Below are 20,680 nucleotides of genomic sequence, written 5' to 3'. Positions count from 1 at the left end.
CGCTGGCAGTGAAAAGCGCAAAGTAACTGGTTATTTATTTATGTATTTATTTAATATTACTAATCCCGTCATCTGTCGACTTCCTCCACCCCCCACCCCGCCCCAATCCCGCCCAGCCACACCGCCCCACTGCTTTTACCTGTGCAAGCTGCGACTACATTTGTGGCACGCATGTGATAAAATGAGGAATTACGTGACATGAAGACCTTGAACAGTGGATTCTTAACTGTGTTTTTGACTTATGGTCCATTTGCCTGTTTTCTTTAACCCCTTCGCTGCTGCGGACATTCCGCTGCAGCGCTGGGGGGGGCAGGGGGGCAGCGCGGTGGGCCTGTGCTCATGACGGAGCCGCTCCGTCATGAGCCACAGTTGAGCTGTGCTCATGACGGAACGGTTCCGTCATGACTCCGCCCATTTGCGTTGTCCCCCCGCACAGGCGGGGAAACAGCGCCGCGCAGGCGGAGCGGCCGCCAACGGGCATGTCATGACGGAACCGTTCCGTCATGAGCACAGCTCAACCGTGGCTCATGACGGAACGGTTCCGTCATGAGCGGGGAAGGGGTTAACAGACCACTCAAGCCTATCATCTGCTTAGCTGACTGTTCATTCTGTGGTCAAGTTCCATGAGGTAGGAGGGTGTGATGGTCTCATGTTTGGCCATGGTTCCACCGTTGCCAGGTCAAATCATTGTACGCTGTTGCATACAAGTTTAATGTTGCATCCCAAATAGATTTTTAGCGCCCCTGTGCTTCACCTCACATTCTTCAGGGTGAGGGTTCCGGGGACAGCTCGCACAATATTTCTTGCCCTTGGTGGTAAGTAGGTATGTTCAAATTTTGAGTAATTTTCTTTCATATATTTATGCAAAATTTAAACGAAATTTGCAAAATTTGGTGTGTTTATGCATAACTCAAATCTGTCATTTCCTGCTATATTTCAACATGAAATGTATCCAGGTGTCAATTTTTGGAGCAAAGACGTATTTAAATAGAAGCACCGTGAACAACCTCAGGCAATCCCCATCGCTGTCAGAATTCAGGAAGGACCTCAAGACCTGGCTCTTCGAATGAACCCCGCGCACAGTTGGATCTGCACCCTCCTCAGCGCCTTGAGACCCTCGCGGGTGAGTAGCTGTGCTTTACAAACCCCTGATTGATTGATTGAACAGCAACCACTCATTTTCTGTTGTTCACGTGGGGCATTATTTGCAGTAAACGGTTACTACGAATGTCATGTAATTACACCAAGTGGCGTATTGTCTGTTATTGGCATGTTGTTTACTTCAGATACAGTCAACAAATGCTGCTACATTTGCAGCCAGAAACAGTGCATGCTTTTAAAGATCCTTAGACAAGCGATCATTTACCCTTGTCTAAGGTGGTTAAATAGCATTGCGCAAGCTATTGAACTAATTAAGACAGAATCATCCCAAAAAGTGGCAGAGACCGGTCTTAAATGAGCACTTTTAGAAATCACTTTATTTGATACCCTCCCCGATGCCCCTTTGTGATCAGCAGAGGTCTGAGTACATTTCTAAACATTGAGTTTGATGACTATTAGAAATCAACACGACAGAACCATCCCCTATGGTGAAAGCTTTTAATGCATTCTTTATTTTTAATCCACAATTTATGGTATAGCATGAATAATGCCCATCAAAGGGTGTTGGGGCACTTACTAGCAAAGCCTACAATTTTTACACAGTAACAAATACAAGCAGATATCGCTTTTTTCAGCAGAAATATATGGACTATCGTGTCCGTTAATATTAATACTTAATACAAAAGTTAGAATTTGCGTGAACAAAATAGAGAAGTGTGTGCTTAAAAATACAGGGGCATATATTCAAGAAAGTGGCGTAGCATGGGTTAGCTCTGAAATTCTCTCAGTAGAAACACAGGGAAGTACCGTATTTACAATAATACGACACACACCTGAATTTCTCCCTGGGCTGGCATTAAATTCAGCTGCCTAGCGCTAACGCAGGCACCCTCGCACAGGGCCGGACTGGCCGTAGCGGGCACCAGGCGTTTCCCCAGTGGGCTGCCAGGGTGAGGGCCGGTTTTGGGCCCGGGGGCGTTTTTGTTACTGGGGGCCGAAAATATCGGCCCCTGGTTACAAAATCCGCCGAAACAGGCCCTTGTAAACAGCTCGGCTGCCCCCCTTCTCCCTATCCCCCCCCCCCCCCCCCCCCCCCCCCAGGGAGGGCAGCTGAGCAGTCCCGGGCCGGTTTCGATTCCCAGTCCGGCCCTGCCCTTGCACCATAGTGTAAGGGAGTCTGAGTTCAGGGAATGATTGTTTATGTGCAGGAAGGAGTCCCTTCTTGCACATAAATAATCCAGAATTGCGATTTGTAACTCCTATGTATACTGAATTGTGCAACACACATAGAAGTTGCAAATCATCGTTTTTTTTTAATTAGGGTTTATATGAAGGAAGGAACACCTTCCAGCACATAAACAATAATTTATGGTAATTTGCTGTTTCTTTGTGTGCTGCACAATGCAGCACACATAGAAACAGCAAAAACAAGGTGAAATAAAGCATTTCTACTCATTTCACCATTTTGGCGATGCCTCCTATTAACGCCACCCTAAAAGGGAATTTTCCTGTGGCGATACACGCATTTATATATGCCCCATAGTGTGGTACACCGCATTAACAAAAACATACACACAGAGATTTGTATTGATGCAACAGAATACCTTAAACAGGGATTAAACCTGTCAATAACGTACAAGGTCAATGTTTCTGCAGAGAAACACAGGAAATATTGGCACAGGCATTCATAATACGACAGAAAAACCCGGGCAGTCAGTTTATGCATTAGAGCGCAATGATAGTGGTATGAAGAAATATCTCTGACAAAAATATTGGTGACAAAAAATCCTCAAAAAAGTATCAAGGTCACAAATATTGACTGTAAATACTTTACATGTAAAGTGAAAAATATAGACAAAATATAGAAGACCATAATATGATCATGAATTAGATAAGTGTATTGAATTTTATCTATCACACTATTGAAACTATAAACCATATATATTAACTTAAAAAATGATATATTATTAGTATAATATAAGTATAAAATTGTGTAAAAAAGTGTAAATTACAGACATAAAATAAAAATATATACTTAAAAATTAATGCAAAAATTAACCTATCTCCTAAGAGCTAAATTAATTTTGAAACTTAATAAAAAACTAAGGATAATTAATTATATTCACAAACACTAGATGTTAAGAAACTAATAATGTGTACAATAACAATATTTAAAAAAGAAATAAATAAAAAAAATATTACTAGAGAAAAAAAATAAAGCAGAATTTCCAATAACTAACTTTTCACATTAAAACAAAAATCGTATATAAAAACAATAAAAAATAAGGTAAAACATGTAGACTTGGAGGCGTCAAATTCACTACTGCAACTCCAAACTCAACCAACAGTAGGGAAGGTGTTAGTCTTTGGAAGGGTCCAATCGTCCAATCTTCTACACCTACTCAAATCTAAGCAACAGTAGAGAAAGTGTTGGCATTTAGATAGGTCAAATTGACTGTTTTCACTCTAACTTGATGAACAATCGGGGAACTGATGGACTTTGGAGTTGTCAGATTACAATCTTCTTATGTCAGTGTCCCAGGGCCCATATCCACATCTCATAGTCTGTATCATTGCCCAGCCTTGCCGTTCCAATGTCATTGTACCCATATAAGTTTAACTGTCTCAATACCAGTGTCTCCCAGTGCTATGGTTGTGTCCCAATGAAAGCAATCACCTTCCCAATGTCCATGAATTTGTTCCAATGTCAATTGCAATATTCTTGTGCTGTGCCTGTATGTCAATATAGCCATATCAGTGCTCTTGTGTCAGCGTCCCCCATCAGTATCCAAGTGCAAGTGTCAATGTGTCTATATCAGTGCTCTTATGTCAGCGTCACCCCATCAATATCCATGTGCAAGTGTCAATGCATCCATATCGGTACTCTTATTTCAGCGTTTCCCCATCAATATCCATGTGCAAGTGTCAATGTATCCATAGCCATGCTCGTGTGTCAGTTCCCCCATCAGTATCCACTTGCAAGTGTCAATGTATCCATATGAGTGCTCTTGTGTCAGCGTCCACCCATCAGTATCCATGTGCAAGTGTCAATGTATCCATATCAGTACTCTTGTTTCCGCATACGCCATCAGTATCCATGTGCAAGTGTCCCACCATCAGTTTCTATTTGCAAGTGTAAATGTATCCATAGTCGTGCTCTTGTGTCAGTTCCCCCATTAGTATCCATGTGCACGTGTCACTGTATCCATATCAGTACTCTTGTGTCCGCATACCGCCATCAGTATCCATATACAAGTGTCAATGTATCCATATCAGTGCTCGTTTGTCTGCGTATCGTCATCAGTATCCATGTGCAGGTGTCAATGTATCCACATCAGTGCTCTTGTTTCAGCATCCCCATCAGTATCCATGTTCAAGTGTCAATGTATCCACATCAGTGCTATTGTGTAAGGGTACCGCCATCAGTATCCATGTGCAAGTGTCAATGCATCCATATCAGTGCTCTTGTGTCAGCGTCCCCATCAGTATTCATGTGCAAGTGTCAATGTATTCATATCGGTACTCTTATGTCAGCGTGTCCCCATTAATATCCAAGTGCAAGTGTCAATGTATCCATATCAGTGCTCTTGTGTCAGCGTCCCCATCAGTATCCATGTGAAAGTGTCAATTTATCCAAATCAGTGCTCTTGTGTCACCATATCCCCATCAGTATCCATGTGCAGGTGTCAATGTATTCACATCAGTGCTCTTGTTTCAGCATCCCCATCAGTATCCATGTACAAGTGTCAATGTATCCACATCAGTGCTATTGTGTCAGGGTACCGCCATCAGTATCCATGTGCAAGTGTCAATGCATCCATATCGGTACTCTTGTGTCAGTGTCCCCCATCAGTTTCTACGTGCACATGTTGGTGCCCAATTGTTTGTATGCCCTTGTGTCAGTGTTGGTGTGCTAGTGCAGTGACCCATTATCAATGCTTATATAATGGTGCCCTTGGGTCATGTCACTTCCGAGTGTTAATGCCAGTATCCTTGTGTTCCAGTATCAATGTATCCATAGCAGGGCTCTTGTGTAAGTGTCTCCTTATCAGAATCCTTGTGGGAGTGGTGGAACTTCCATGTTTGTGTCCCCGCGACCCGGCTAATCCTCTGTGTAACCACTAGGTTCTAATGCCGGTAGCCCAGTGTCAATCCCTCTATGCTGATGCCCTTTTGTTGTGGCACTTCCTAGTGTTACTGTCTGTAGCCACATTTTATAGCATTTCTGTGTCAGGTTACCATTTCTAGTGGTCATATGTCCGTGTCTCAGCATTAGTGCTTGTAGACCTGTCTCAGTTACTCCGTCAGTGTCTCTATGTCAATGTTAACACATATGTGTCATTGTCCCTCAGTTTATTTTCTAGTGTCCGCTTTCCAGTACCAATATCCATAACACTATTTGTTCCTCTACACATGTCTCAGTGTTGGTCCCTGTGACTGTATCCCAATGTCAATGTCGCTGTATCAGCTATTAGTTTTCATTTTCCATATGACAATGTCAGCTTCTAAATGTCAATGTCCTCATGTTAGTTTCAGTGTCTGTGTCACTGACCTTTTGTCTCAATGCCAGTGTACTCAGCTGGCAGTAACCTTTGGAAGTGGTCCATTGTTCAAAGCCCAAGTCAGTATCCCAGTGTCAGTATCAATGCCTGTGTCCCTATGTAAGTGGCTCCATGTCAGGGCCCTTGTGTAAGTATGCCAAGCTCAGTGGACCATGTAATTGATCTCAGGTCAGTACCCCAGTATTGTGTCTTCCCAATCGTGCCCCTGTATTAGTATCTGTGTCATGTCACTGTCCTGGTCTTGTGTCCAAGCATCGTATTTTGGAGTTAGAATCTTAGTATCCCTCTCCCAATATGCCTGCCCCATGCCATTGTCCTAGCATGAATTCTTGGGCTCTTCAGCATTCCAGTGCCACTGCTCCAAAGTAAATATCCCTTTGTCAGTGTTACTATGTCAGTGTCCCAGTATGTGTAGTGATTGCCGGCGATGCTGTTATAGTGCCCTGGTGGCAGTATTGGTGCACCTGTATCATTGTTAGTCTTTGTCACCCGTTTCAATGTTCCAGTGTTGCTATCCCCAAGTCAACATCCCTTTGTCAGTGTTGGTGCGCCTTTGTCAGTGTTCAAGTGTCTATGTCACAGTGGCAATGCCCCAGTGGCAGTATCTCCATGTCAGACTCCTTTTTAGAGCATCCCCTGTCACTAGCCACAAGTCAGTAAACTCTCTAATGTCACGTCTGTATCATCTCCTTATTTTGTGTCACTGTACAGTAGACCTGGGCAGAGTTTGCGTAGTTCCACTATGCGAAACTCCGCGAAGTGACCAAAAAACTCCACCACTCTATGCGGAGTTCAGCAAGCAGCGGAGCATGTTAGGTCTCGATGTTTGCACTGATTTTTTTAGTGCCAGGTGCTTGTCCAGTGCTGGAAAATCAGTGCAAATAGCACTATGAGCAGCGCAACAGGGCGCTGCTTCTCTCTGCCGCTTGAGTAGATGTTCTACTTGAGCAGCAGCTTCCTCAACACAAATGGAGGGTTTCTCAACGCGAACGGTTGTGACCATCCGCAACTGCTCGCGTTGAGAAATCTCACTGGGAGGTTGTCTAGCGTTGGATTCTCCTTGCTAGTGCTCAGCAACTTAACATTGGCGAGTATGGGAAAGGAAAAAACTCTGCTCCGCTCCGCAGAGTTTTTTGGGACTCCGCGTGCTCCGCAGAGTGCGGAAAACTCTGCAAACTTCACGAACGGAGCGGAGTTCACCACCCAGGCCTACTGTTCAGGTACTTTGTCCATGCACCACATTTTAGTGTCAGTACCCTTGTAGTCTAGCACCCTATGTCAGTGTTGCAATGAAACTGTCAAATGGTAAAATCTATGCATTTATCTTTGTGCCCAATGTCAGCTTTCCAGCTTCACTGATTCCATGGCAGTAATAGCTCCTGTTCCAGTGTCCCCTGTGTCCTAGTGTCGGTGTTGATATGCCAGTGTCAGTATCCTAATGACAGCGCACATTTGCCTGGTATCAGTGCCACTTTAACACTGCACCCTTGGTAATACCGCATGCTCTCTTTGGTGTTCTTGTGGCTGTATGCCAAACGGAGTGTTAGTGCAGCTCTTTGGTACACCTTTATCCTTGTTCATGCCCCGTTGTATGTTTCCTGATGTCAATGTGGGTCCCAGATGTCATCATACTATCATTTGTTACTCATGCAATGCCATTATATTCTTGTAAACTACTAACAAAGCACTAAGGGCATGGAAGATTCCTGATGGTAAAGATGGATGAGAGATTTAGTGAGCTAAAAAGTGAACCGTGGTATTAAGTGTTTTATGATGGATAACAATGGTTTTGCTAGAAAGAGATAGAAAGATCCACTTCAGAAAAAGGGAGACTCGATAAGTAAAACTAGTTTTTTTGTATACATACACAATAATACATACATTACAATGATGCATGCAGCATTATAATTATCTCACACTAAATTTTGTAATGGACGTGCTGGAACAGTTTCATTGAACATTTGAAAAATAAAAAAATAGTTTGAAGTTTATTTCAGAGTGCAGTACTGCATGCCAAACATATTCAAGAAAGTGTGAACATGATCTAAGTTTTTTATTTGGAAAGCAATCTCTATGCTACTTAACAATTGCATTTGGGTTTGGCAAGTATTATTGCAGGTATGCTTGGCCCTGCCAAGCCCTTACATGGCTACAACTCTGGAGTTTACTCCAGCAAAGGGGCCAGTGTAACTCTCTTTTTGAGGCGGGAAAGGGGAATGGATCACCTCCAGATCTGTTGGTCATGCAGTGGAAGGCATTACTCCATTGTTAAAATGTCTACCTCTTGGAAAAAAGGAAAGCAAAAGGAGATAATTGTACATTTTATACACTGCGCTTCTTTCAATAGTTGAAAATTGTACACTATGTACATTAGGCATTGTGCAAATCATAAAAATATCACAAGACATTCTCAATGGAATGTCAAGAAAACTGTGTCTCGTACATCTTTCCAGACATATTACTATGAAGGTTTATGAAATGCAAAAAAGTATTAAAAAAATGCTTTTGAGCATTTGTGTAAATGTCTTAACTTTTACATTTTTTGCAAAGCAGTCCCAAGATCTCCAGTAGAAAATGAGCAGTAATAATCCACTGAAAATAATATGCCATCGAACTGAAGAACAGCAACTCAATTGGAAATCCGCCTGTTTAGGTGTGAGCATCAGAACTGTATTCTTTATTTATCTGTGGATAAATTGTAGCTCGCTAGCGTGAAAACTAAGCATGAACTGAACATTTCACAGAATGGGATTAGAAGAAACGTTTAAGAGGAAACTCGATGAAAACAATATGTGAGAAATGCATTAATTGGTAGCAACATTAAATATAATAATTTACAGATTTAACAAATGGGCAAAGTAAATAAATATGTACAAATAGGGTAAACCATAGACTAACAATAAACAGATATATGTTGCCTATTTATATAAGTATATATATATGCACTTGGACTTAATAGTTTTGCTACATAGAAACAACGTTTTGCACTGTTATATATCACTCTGACCAGAACATAGAGACATGGTGCATGAAAAGCGACACCAGCAATGTAGTGAGAACAATGTCCTTACTGTTATAAACATATTTAGAACAGTGCAATTTCCTTTTGAAAATTGTTATTGAATTGAAGGGAAGAAGGGTATATGTTTCTGAAGGATATATGTCAAATTGAGACTATTCATACAATATGTCAGCACTTTTATAAATATATTTACAACAGAGGGATTTCTTTTTGAAAATTATTAATGAATTTTAAGGAAAAAGGATACTGAGTATAATGTGAATATTCAAATTTACTCTGAAAGTACTTTTATTATGTCCATTGTACTTTGGGAGAACAAGAGTATTTTTTCTATGTTCATTGAAAAAAGCATGGCATCTCGGTAATGGCATAATAGCTCTATGTTTATTTTCCGTGAGAAGAACAAGACACCTTTGGTCTGAGGAAGGTCTATTGTCCATGTTACCATCTCGGCACACTGCATGAATTGATGGGATAAAGGTTTTCAGATTTATTAAGTCTTTGAGTGCCATTGCCTTTTGTGCTGTAAAATTATTGATGAAAAAACTGTGCATGGCGATGGTGTAAGTTGTAGTTACCTAAGGGCACAAGTAATAGCTACTTAAGATAACTCTAACTATAACTGCTCAATTCCTATGGATTTATTTGTGTAAAATCTGAACTTAACTATAACGTCCGGAAAAGCTTTGTCTTTTTAGCAAACTTCTAAGGTTTCCTAAATCCTATTTACTAACTGTAACATCCCTGTGACCTTTGTTTTTTCTGTGAATTTCTATTGTTTTTCAATGTTATTTCCTAACTATAACATACCTGAAACTTTTACTTTGTTAGTGAATTTCATTGTTTTTTAAATATAAATTGTACTATGATTTGACCCATAAGATCAATTTACTAATATACATTTTTGGAAGTTTATAAATGAATTTCATTCACACATTCATTCTTATATATTTTAAAACTCAAAATGTAAAAATTAGGGTAAGGTAACTTATGTGGTCTTCATATAAATGCAATGCACCAAGTCTTTCTTTAAAAAAAAACAAAAAAATTGGGATTTGTGGATCCGTTGCAAATCCTCTGAAAATAATATCTTATATAATAATATATTATATTTATTCAATACTAAAACAACAAAACATTTAATACAAACATATGGTATTCCAATTTCCATAAGTGTATCACTGCCTGTGTGTGGATGTTTGAGTGGCTGTGTGAGTGACTGTGTGGGTGAGTGAGTAGGTGTGTGAGTGGCTGTGTGGGTATGGGAGTGGTTTTGTGTGCCTGTGAGTGGGTGGCTGTATGGGTGTGTGAGTGGGTGTGTGAGTGAGTGGTTGTGTGGATGTGTGAGTGGCTGTGTGGGTGGTTTTTTGAGTCTGTGAGTGGGTGTGTGGATGTGCAAGTGTTTGTATGAGTGGCTGTGTGAGTGGCTGAGTGGGTCTGTGAGTGGGTGTGTGAGTAATTCTGTGGGTGTGTGAGTGGGTATGTGAGTGGCTGTATGGGTGTGTGAGTGGGTGTATGAGGGGTTGTGTGGGTGTGTAAGTGGGTATGTGAGTTAGTTAGTGAGTGAGTGTGTGAGTAGCTGTGTGAGTCTGTGAGTGGGTGTATGCGATTTTTTAATTGGGGCCATCCGCCTGAATCTGTGAGGATACAGGCAGATCTGAGTAGATCTGCGGATCCTCGTGGGCTAAAAAAAAATTATTTTGGGTCAATTTCTTGCCCATGAGGGATCCCTCTCAAATGGCTCCATCAGTCCCATGGGGTCAGTGTACCTGTACCCTGACCACTTCTATCACTTATACATTTTATTCTCCCTACTGGAAACTATGTCCCAATGCACAAGATGACAGTTGCAAATTTACTCTCTGGTTGCAGCCAACCAATCACAGCAATGCTGTTGGCGCCTGGATCCGCAAATCAACCGAGATCCACAGACGATCTCTGGGAGATCCACATCTCGAGATATACATAACTCATTTTACTTTAATAACTCATAGACTACTGAGCAGATTTACACAAAATACAAAAGGCACTCGTTCTAATCCAAGATCTAGCTTTCTGCCAAATCTGGTGTAATTCTGTTCAGCGATTCGTGCTGTAGTCATGTCTAAAATTCCTAATGGAAATTGCATGGGGTAAATGTGTTTTGGGACCCCCCTTTTTCTCATCCCCAGCTTGACGGATCACCCCAAAACTTTCCATACAGCAGCTGCAGTGACTGCAAAGTAGTTTTGGAAATGTTGTAAAGATTCGTCAAACAGCGCCAAAGTTATTAGCAAAACAAAAAATGCTTTTCCTATGGAAAAAGGTCCTAAGTATAACTACCTACTGCCCACCGCCAGTAGGTGATATATATATATATATATTTCTTTCCTTAGCATTTTCAGTGAGAGATGGTGAGCAGACCTGTTTAAAAGGTGGATGGTGAGGTCCGTTGTGTTGAATGTTGAATGTTGAAGGCTAGTGCAAGCACCTTCAAATTTATTTATTTTTAAAAAGAAAACCTTTCCATTTTCAAAAGATATTACAGATTCGGCCATTCCTTTTCCAAAAACTCATATAAAACTTGTATACATGGCTATTTAATAAAATATATACACTTCAATTCTTTGATTTTGAATAGTTCAGATGTATTGATTTTTTAAATGTTTCACTACTCAAATGAAAACAGGTATTTTTGGATCATTCATTCAAACATATTGTTCTAAAGATATTCTTATTCATACTTTTGTATTTGAATTGCGTTGCATACACAATCAAGAGAGGTACACAAAACGGAAGACAATATGCATTTAGCAGTTACTATTTGAAATACCAACACAGATTCAATTCGGGTAACAGTGGTACCCATAAATCTCATAAATGTGTGTATTCCTCAAAAAATCGAACAAAAAAGCAAAGTAAAACAATTGAATTGAAACAAAATTGCTGAAAAAGCAGGGAGTTAAGAAATTGACAAAGTAAAAATGTTAGGATATCATATAGAAACATGGAAGTGATTAAAAAAATGAAAGCCATACCAGAAAAATCATATTAAAGGAAGATAGATAACAAGAGAGGAATTGGAATATCTGGGGTATATTACAAGTAGGGTGCATTTACCCAAGCTGTAGTACTGCACACTTTAACTGGATGTGCCGCGTGTAGACTGGGGCACTGTGTAATGCCACAGTCCGTGCGCTGGCTGCAGCTTATTAGTAAAAGGCTAGCCAGTTGCCTGAAGATGTTGGTTTGCCTATCAATGAGGCAGCAGACCCATATTTAAAGGGGTGTGGGGATCTTCTGGCAGGTGGGTGCAGGGAGCGGCTGCCCCTGTCTGTCAGGGGATGACTGGGAGTCCCTTGGACCTCTGTGCTCCCCTCTCAAAGGGTGCCCTCAAGTGCTGAATTTATTGGGTGTCATCTCCATGTGGTGCACCTCCAGATGGCCTCTTCGCCTCTGAGTAATATGGCGCGGGCACAAAGGCAAGGGATTCCTTGTTTGTATAACACCACACCCCCATGCAAATGATGAGACTCCTCCCGGGAGACTGCACCGGTGCTAAATGTCCAGAAGGTGCTATCCGCACAATCATCTGTGGCCCATTCTTTAGTACCCCTGGCATGGGAAAAAAGAATGGGCATATACGTCTGAGGCACCCCCGGGGCACTTTGCATAACATAGCCGTTGGAGTTAACCAAAGGATTAGTATGTTACTGAGAAACACAACACGTTCTATAATTTGATAATTTATTGAGCAAGAAGTAATGGGAAAGAGAAGAGGCCATCAGTTGTTTGTATTTTAATAACAATGTAAGTGCTTGGGTATGAGTTTAGGAAAGTGGTGCAAGAAACGAATACGAAATAAGAGTACCTGGGTTTAAAGATTTATGAGTATTTCTCCTAAATGTCTGCAATAACTAATACACAAGGGTAGGGCGTATAATTAAACAACCGTTTAAAGCATTGGTATTTGCGACTTTTGGAAAATGCACCAGCAAACTGGATGATGGGCGGCTTTTGAATGGTGCCTTGATTAATCTTTATTGGGAACATTGCTTGGCTTCTATTAGAATAAAAAGAGCAAGACTATTCTGTTTAAAGAACCTCATTTACTGTCTGGATGTAATAAATCATGTAGCAGGCCATGCATTGAGGAGCTGGCAATAAGCACTGAAAATGTAATATGTAGAAAGCCGCAATAAAGATCACTTAACATCACTAGACATATAAGCACGAAATATATGTCAGGAGAACACTCCAGAGAATGATGAATGAGCTTAGAAAAGAAGATAACCAGATATGTTACAAATTTGAATAAATATCATTTCAGTATCAAATTTATGTTGGGCCTGGTGGTTTTTAGAGAAGTAAGTCACTGCAACTCTGAAAGAAAAAAAACTGGAGCAGGAATCACTATGCCCCAGGCAAGAGTAGCAATCAAATAAATGATGCAAGATTTAGACTTAATGTGATGTCTACCAGATCTCATGCATGTAGATATTATCTATACATAGATATTTAATGCGAGTTTCAGCATGTAAGGTGTGGAACACATCTAATATATATTTCAGGATATGCACACATTTATCTTGAATTGGGTGCTTGAATCATAAAATATGCTTTAGAACTTAAGTGATAATGATTATTGATGAAGCTTTACTAGAGGATGAGGTTTCTGTTGATTTGATTAGGACAGAAATTACGGAATTTGTGTTACTTAGTAACCTCCCCTATGTCACTTTGCTATACTTTCACTAATGACCAGACTTGATGACTTTCAGGTAGGTTTGTAACAGACTGAGGGCCAGATGTATGACCATTGGATTTTGTGCCTCGCAATTTGCGACAAATTGCGAGTCACAAATTGCGAGGTGCTAAATCCAATGTACAATTGTGTCAGAGACACTGTTAGCGATTCCCAATGGGGTAGCAAAATGCAAGGCTCATCATTATTCATGAGCCACTCGCATTTTGCGACCCCATCGGGAATGGCCAGCCTCACAGGGATGGTGGCCTTCTGGGGTCATTAGACCACCAGGTCTGTGACACCTTTTCAATAAAGCAGGATGCATTTAAAAAATAAAAAAATGAAACATTTTCGTTCCATTTTTTAAGGCCAGGTAATGGTATTTTCCGATGCATTCACAAAGGGGAAGGGATCCCCTGGGGACCCCTTCCCACCTGCGAGTGCTTTACCACCCTTCTGAGAAGGGTGGTAATCTGCGACTGTTTTGCGACCGCAAAAAGTCATACATACCTGGAGGACTCGCTATTAGGAAGGGACGCCCTCGGAACACCCCTTCATAATAGCGACTCGCTTTTCCTATTTTGTGAGTCACAAATAATTTGCGACTCGCAAAATAGGACTAGTACATGGTCAACTCGCCTTTTGCAGTCGCAAAGGGGTCTGAAACCCCTCTGCAAGCAAAAAAACAATCAAACATCAGGCAATGAGAGTGTTAATTAAAGAACTGTGAACGTTTTAGGAGAGCATTGGATGGAGTATTATTGAGGAATAGGATAGAGCACTAGCAGATCAGGAATTTACAATTTCTTTATGTTGATCCCAGGGTTGCAAATACCAAATTCCTGCTTATATTAATTATGTAGCCAATTGTTGTCTTGCTAACAACTTTGCCACCATTTAAATAAATCTGCACGAGGTGTCAGCATCAAGAACTAAATTCAGTCTTGTTGAATCAATAATGCTTTGAATCGGCGGAGCCGGGCCGGCGGCCAAGATGGCCGCCCGGGCTCCCGGCTCCGTCGACTCTCTCCTTTTGCTGCTGGACCTAGCTGTCGGGGCAGCTCTGCCGACACTCTCCTGGATGTTGGAGAAGGACCGATTTCACCGAGAGTCGCTCCGGCGGCTCTCCGAGCTTCAGGGACGAAGATATGCTTCCCGGTCGGTGTGGCCTACGCGGGTCCCGGAGCCGGGACCTCACGTGATACTGTAGCCGGTGGTGAGTGGAACAACAACGGCCGGGAAAACACGGTCACCCGCGGGGGCGCTCGAACCCGCCCTGAACAACATCCTAGCGCCCATTGCTGAGTGCCGTCCCCTCATGCCGGACGGGCCCCCCCCCCCACCCACCCGAACGCTGCCTCGCTAAATGTGGACGTGTGACGCTGCTCTGTGTCTCTCTGCTGGAGATTGGTACGACCCGCTAGCTGCTGCCTGTATCCCGCGATTCGGCGGATCGGGCCGATTGCTGCATGGCGATTTGGAGTCGTTCGGACACACTGGATGGCGCAGATGAGACCTCTGGGGGGCAGTTGCGATGGCTATCATAACGGGTGCCACCGGGGAGACGTCCGGATGGCACAAATGATGGAGGCTCTAGTGTGAACTCTGGTGGCTTTAATGCTGTGCGCCCCATTTGGTAGTGATACCCTCATGGAACCCTGCCCGCCCGAGTCGATGGCGATGCGCATTTCAAAAGGAGTGTGGAGTTCGGAAGCCCCTTCCCGTGTTTTGGAAGCACAGCGAGTGGGTTTGGTTCGCATGGCGATTAGTCCCCGGCATAAGTGGAAGTATGAGAGAGCCTGATGCGGTATTTTCACTGTGTGCCTTTGCCTGGTGACTCCCTCTACGATCTGTGGTATGTCCCGGATGGATATCTCTACGGGACCCTATACGTTGCTGATGAGTGGACGTTGGTGACTGGGGTCTACTTGATCGCTACAAAGGGCATCGTCGGAATGGAACTTGGTCCATGGACTAATGGAGTGTTCGGGGATTCCATCGGATGTGAGACTGTGGGGACTCCTTTATTGCCCTCTCCCTTGTGGCAGACATCGTCGCGCAACCCATTTAAATTGAACTGCCTACTCTTCCTGAACCGGACTATGTCTTGCTGCGTGGGAGGCGGTTGTGGGCTGTGAACGGCTGTGAAATGTGTCGTGTCCTGGCGTATTGGAAGAACTCCTACTCTTCTTTGGATATCCTTGTCTATTGTACTCTTGGTGCTTTGTTGGCTACGTTTTGTGTGGACTGGGACATGTTTCTGATAATGGCCGGGTGGGGCTGGGTTACGAAATAGTGATTGTTTCCCTCAGATGCTGACAGGGGGGTAACTGGGGGGGCTGGCGGAGCGACTGCTATTCTGAGTCGATGGGTTCCTCGGCTGTCCTGCAGCGGAACGGATATACCTGTAAGTTACGCGGAGGGGCCGGGGGCCTGTACTGGTGAACCCCCCAATATATCTTTCTCTTTTATATTTCCTTCTTTTATATTTCTCCTTTCTTCTATATTTCGGGTTCCGTACACCGGGCGACAGGCACGCTGTTAAGGGGGAGGCCGTAGCCATTGGCAGAGGTGCAGGGTGGGGGGTTAGGGGGGAGGGGTACTACTGTTCTTTCCTTTTATGTTCCTAGGGCCTCTTTCTTATTCTTTGTCTCTCTTGGCTTTCTCTTACTTCTCCTCTTTCTTTTTTATTTCTTTTGGGAACTGTCTCACAGGTTCCTCTCTATACGTCCTGGTATTACAAATTACAGGGGTGGATGTTTCTTTAACGTTTTTATATTGCAGCGGGCATGAATCTGTATTGGTGGGCGAATTGTATAGCTCATTGTCTATCCTGTTTAAGGTGCGTCACCGCCAACGTCCTGCCTACAATAGTCCCGCCTGTGAATATCCTGAGCTGTGGTAACCCCTGTCCTTTGTATTATTGGATTGTGCGGCATTAGATCCTGTTCTTTCGTAAAACTCTAAAAGAAACCTCTTTCATCCTGGTGCCGATATGGTACCGATACTATCCTGAGTTACGACGGGGCATTTGGGAGGCGGGTTGTTGTACTCTTGTGGATTGACTGATTTGCTTTGATCGACTCTGTACTACTGGCCGACTGTGATGGTTTCAGGCCCGGGTTTGTAACTGCTTTATGTACCAATAAAGGTTTATAAAAAAAAAAAAAAAAAAAAGAACTAAATTCAGTGAGCTTATATTTTTAAAAGGGGCCGTGATGAGGTAACTATAACATTGTTCACTGAATATGCATATAACTTTCCATAAAAATGCTCATTTAATGTGGATTTGGCTTGCCCCTTTTTTGCAAAAAAAGACAAAAGAAAAGGGAGTCAAAACAATGACATTTCCCATTTGAAATCAGGGCGATGGCTGCAATGCCCGGCCTATGGTCAGCCCTGTAGCAATCTCTCCCCTGGTATATATATTATGCTTAAAGGCATAGTTACTAAACATGCGCTTTCCTGGATCTGCCTGCTCTGATATGGCATTTTAGTGGCAGAACGAGGGTAACCAAATAATTGTAAGAGGAACTGCTCCTGTTCACTGTAACCTCCATCTCGCCAGCATGGATCAAGTAAGGTAAAATGCATTATGACCTTTGTGCCCAGTGTGGCGGAATACATCTGCTAAAGACCTATTAAGTTCATAATATCGTGTTTGACTTTTTAATTGGTGAAATGTCCATGCTGACAGAGCTTTGTTTGAATTGTAGTGGACAGCATTCCAACCAATGGGAGTGGAAGAAGCCCTACAAAAATGAGTGCTTCAAGTGATTCCACGCTAAGGGCCCTGAGAAAGACATATTGTTGTCGAAACGCGTCTGCCATTTCAACTGAATAAAATGGATTATTGGGAACCCGTTGAGTGCTTCTATTTGATGGACAATTTTAATTTCGTGCAGCCACTTGCATGCATGGAAGGCACCCGTTTGTTAGTGTTCGGCAGTTTTAATGTGACTTTGATGAAAACAGAATACTTACCGCTGGAACCACCATGTGCTGGGAAGAGGGGATATGCATGGTGATACTCTGTCAACATTACAAATTGTAAAGCGTAGTTACGAAACATGCACTTTCCTGGACCGCCTGCTCTGATATAGCATTTATGTGGCAGAACGAGGGTAACCAAATAATTGTAAGAGGAACTGCTCCTGTTCAGTGTAACTTCCATCTCGCCAGCATGGATCAAGTAAGGTGAATTGCATTATGGACTTTGTGCTCAATGTGGCGGAATACATCTACTAAAGTCCTATTAAGCTCATAATATAATTTTTGACTTTATTGATTGGTGAAATGTCCATGCTAACAGAGTTTTGTTTGAATTGTAGTGGACAGCGTTCCAACTAATTGAAGTGGAAGAAGCCCTACAAAAACGAGTGCTTCAAGTGAATCCACGCTAAGGGCATTAAGAAAGACATATTGTTGTCGAAACGCGTCTGCCATTTCAATTGCATAAAATGGATTATTGGGAACCCGTTGAGTGCTTCTATTTTATGGACAATTTAAATTTTGTGCAGCCACTTGCACGCATGGAAGGCACCTGTTTGTTAGTGTTCGGCAGTTTCAATGTGGCTTTGGTGAAAAGAGAATACTTACTGCCAGAACCGCCGTATGCCGAGAAGAGGGGACATGCCAGGTGACATTCAGTCAACATTACAAAATGTAAAGCGTAGTAATGAAACATGCTCTTTCCTTGATCCGCCTGCCATGAAATGGCATTTTTAGTGGCAGAACGAGGGTAACCAAATAATTGTACGTCAAACTGCTCCTGTTCACTGTAAGCTCCAGCTCACCAGCATGGATCAAGTAAAGTGAAACGCATTATGGACTTTGTGCCCAGTGTCACAGAATGCATCTACTAAAGACCTATCAAGTTTATAATTTTGTGTTTGACTTTATTGATTGGTGAAATGTCCATGCTGACAGAGTTTTGTTTGAATTGTAGTGGACAGCATTCCAACCAATGGAAACGGAAGAAGCTCTACAAAAACGAGTGCTTCAAGTGAATCCACTCTAAGGGCCCTGAGAAAGAAAAAATTGTTGTTGAAACGAGTTTGGCATTTCAACTGAATAAAATAGATTATTGGGAACCCGTTGAGTGCTTCTATTTGATTGACAATTTTTATTTTGTGCAGACACTTGCACGCATGGAAGGCACCCGTTCATTAGTGTTCAGCAGTTTCAATGTGACTTTGGCAAAATGTATATATATATATATATATATATATATATATATATATATTGAACCACACTCCCTCGAAAAGAAGTCGAGCACACACGGATTCAAGTTTCCAACAGCCCCTTTAATTGGCTCACAGCATGACGCGTTTCGCTAGAATAGCTTCATCAGATGCCCGCCAAACATCAGGTAAGTACCACACCCACATTGAAATAGTCACATGCCCGCTTCGATTGGTTGAGGCATTGATGATAGGCAGTGAGGGGGATGTCTCCAGCCCGGAATACCGAGCCTGTGTGGAACGGACCTTCAACGTTAGTACTGCCCCAGTGGGCGGTGTCCGTTCTCCCCTCACGCCCACCTTGATGTTTACTGGGGGTGAAGGGCTGCTGATAGGAATCCTACATCTCACCGCATTGCTTCTGTCTTGTGCCCAGGCCAGCGCTTCAGTAAGTGCGGGCCTTCCGCAAAGTTGCAGTCCCAAACAGTGCTGGACAGGCAGGTTTCAAAAGCGCGGTGGTTCGGCGTATTCCAAAATGTTTTTAGAGTTACCACACTTTGCCACAATCCACCGAACAGCTTTAGAGATGGGCGCTCATAGGTGCTGTGACCGCACCAAAATACTGAACCACACTCCCTCGAAAAGAAGTCGAGCACACACGGATTCAAGTTTCCAACAGCCCCTTTAATTGGCTCACAGCATGACGCGTTTCGCTAGAATAGCTTCATCAGATGCCCGCCAAACATCAGGTAAGTACCACACCCACATTGAAATAGTCACATGCCTGCTTCGATTGGTTGAGGCATTGATGACAGGCAGTGAGGGGGATGTCTCCAGCCCGGAATACCGAGCCTGTGTGGAACGGACCTTCAACGTTAGTACTGCCCCAGTGGGCGGTGTCCGTTCTCCCCTCACGCCCACCTTGATGTTTACTGGGGGTGAAGGGCTGCTGATAGGAATCCTACATCTCACCGCATTGCTTCTGTCTTGTGCCCAGGCCAGCGCTTCAGTAAGTGCGGGCCTTCCGCAAAGTTGCAGTCCCAAACAGTGCTGGACAGGCAGGTTTCAAAAGCGCGGTGGTTCGGCGTATTCAAAAATGTTTTTAGAGTTACCACACTTTGCCACAATCCACCGAACAGCTTTAGAGATGGGCGCTCATAGGTGCTGTGACCGCACCGAAATACTGAACCACACTCCCTCGAAAAGAAGTCGAGCACACACGGATTCAAGTTTCCAACAGCCCCTTTAATTGGCTCACAGCATGACGCGTTTCGCTAGAATAGCTTCATCAGATGCCCGCCAAACATCAGGTAAGTACCACACCCACATTGAAATAGTCACATGCCCGCTTCGATTGGTTGAGGCATTGATGACAGGCAGTGAGGGGGATGTCTCCAGCCCGGAATACCGAGCCTGTGTGGAACGGACCTTCAACGTTAGTACTGCCCCAGTATATGTATATATATATATTTGATTTCCAAAGTCCTTCAAAATGCAAATAATGCAACAGCAGGAACAGACCACTCCGTGACTGCAAAATAAAGTGCTTTTATTCTTCAAAACAGCAGCATGACGCGTTTCGACCGGGAAACGCGGTCTTGATCACATGACATGTACAAAGATCATAGAGTTTAAATAGCATGTAGTGAACCGCCAAAACTGCTAACCATAGAATGGACATAGAAAAAATACTATTCGCGATAAATCGCTACAGGTCTGAAATGTTTAACAAGGAAATTCTTATCCAGGCATTCTAAAATTAAAACAGCAGGCTATAGAGTTGTTTTAAAATAGTAAACCCCTATAAACAGTGTCGGCGGATAATATAATACATTATAAAATATATAAAATATATATCAAAATATCACGCTACAATACACACTGAACAAAAGGGGGAATAAAGATATACTGGGCAAGTGCCCATAAAATATCAGTAGAGAAGGGATTACAAAGCAAACAGATCAGACCAGTATAACTAATTCAGTTTAGCAACTCAACACATAATTAATACATACGCATAAAAAATATTAATTCAATAAACGAATATTAAATCATAATCGATTATAGGCAAAAAACCTGTAGGCAA

At 42.6% G+C, this 20,680-nt stretch overlaps 1 long non-coding RNA gene across 2 annotated transcripts in view; it reads left to right on the top strand.

Annotated features, from left to right (window-relative positions):
- The window catches only part of LOC146796593 (uncharacterized), a 131,056-nt gene that overhangs the window by 5,420 nt on the left and 104,956 nt on the right, over positions 1 to 20,680 (top strand). The window contains exons 2-3 of one of the 2 annotated variants that reach the window (XR_014969940.1): positions 957 to 1,123; positions 17,128 to 18,509. This is a non-coding gene — a long non-coding RNA (uncharacterized LOC146796593). Of the gene's footprint in view, positions 1 to 956; positions 1,124 to 17,127; positions 18,510 to 20,680 lie in introns of those variants that run through there. The other variant, XR_014969941.1, reaches the window with a different exon arrangement.

This window comes from Triturus cristatus, chromosome 10 (genome assembly GCF_964204655.1).
Source record: "Triturus cristatus chromosome 10, aTriCri1.1, whole genome shotgun sequence".
In the NCBI taxonomy this organism is placed as follows: Eukaryota; Metazoa; Chordata; class Amphibia; order Caudata; family Salamandridae; genus Triturus; species Triturus cristatus.
This window is presented reverse-complemented; position numbering and strand designations above follow the sequence as displayed.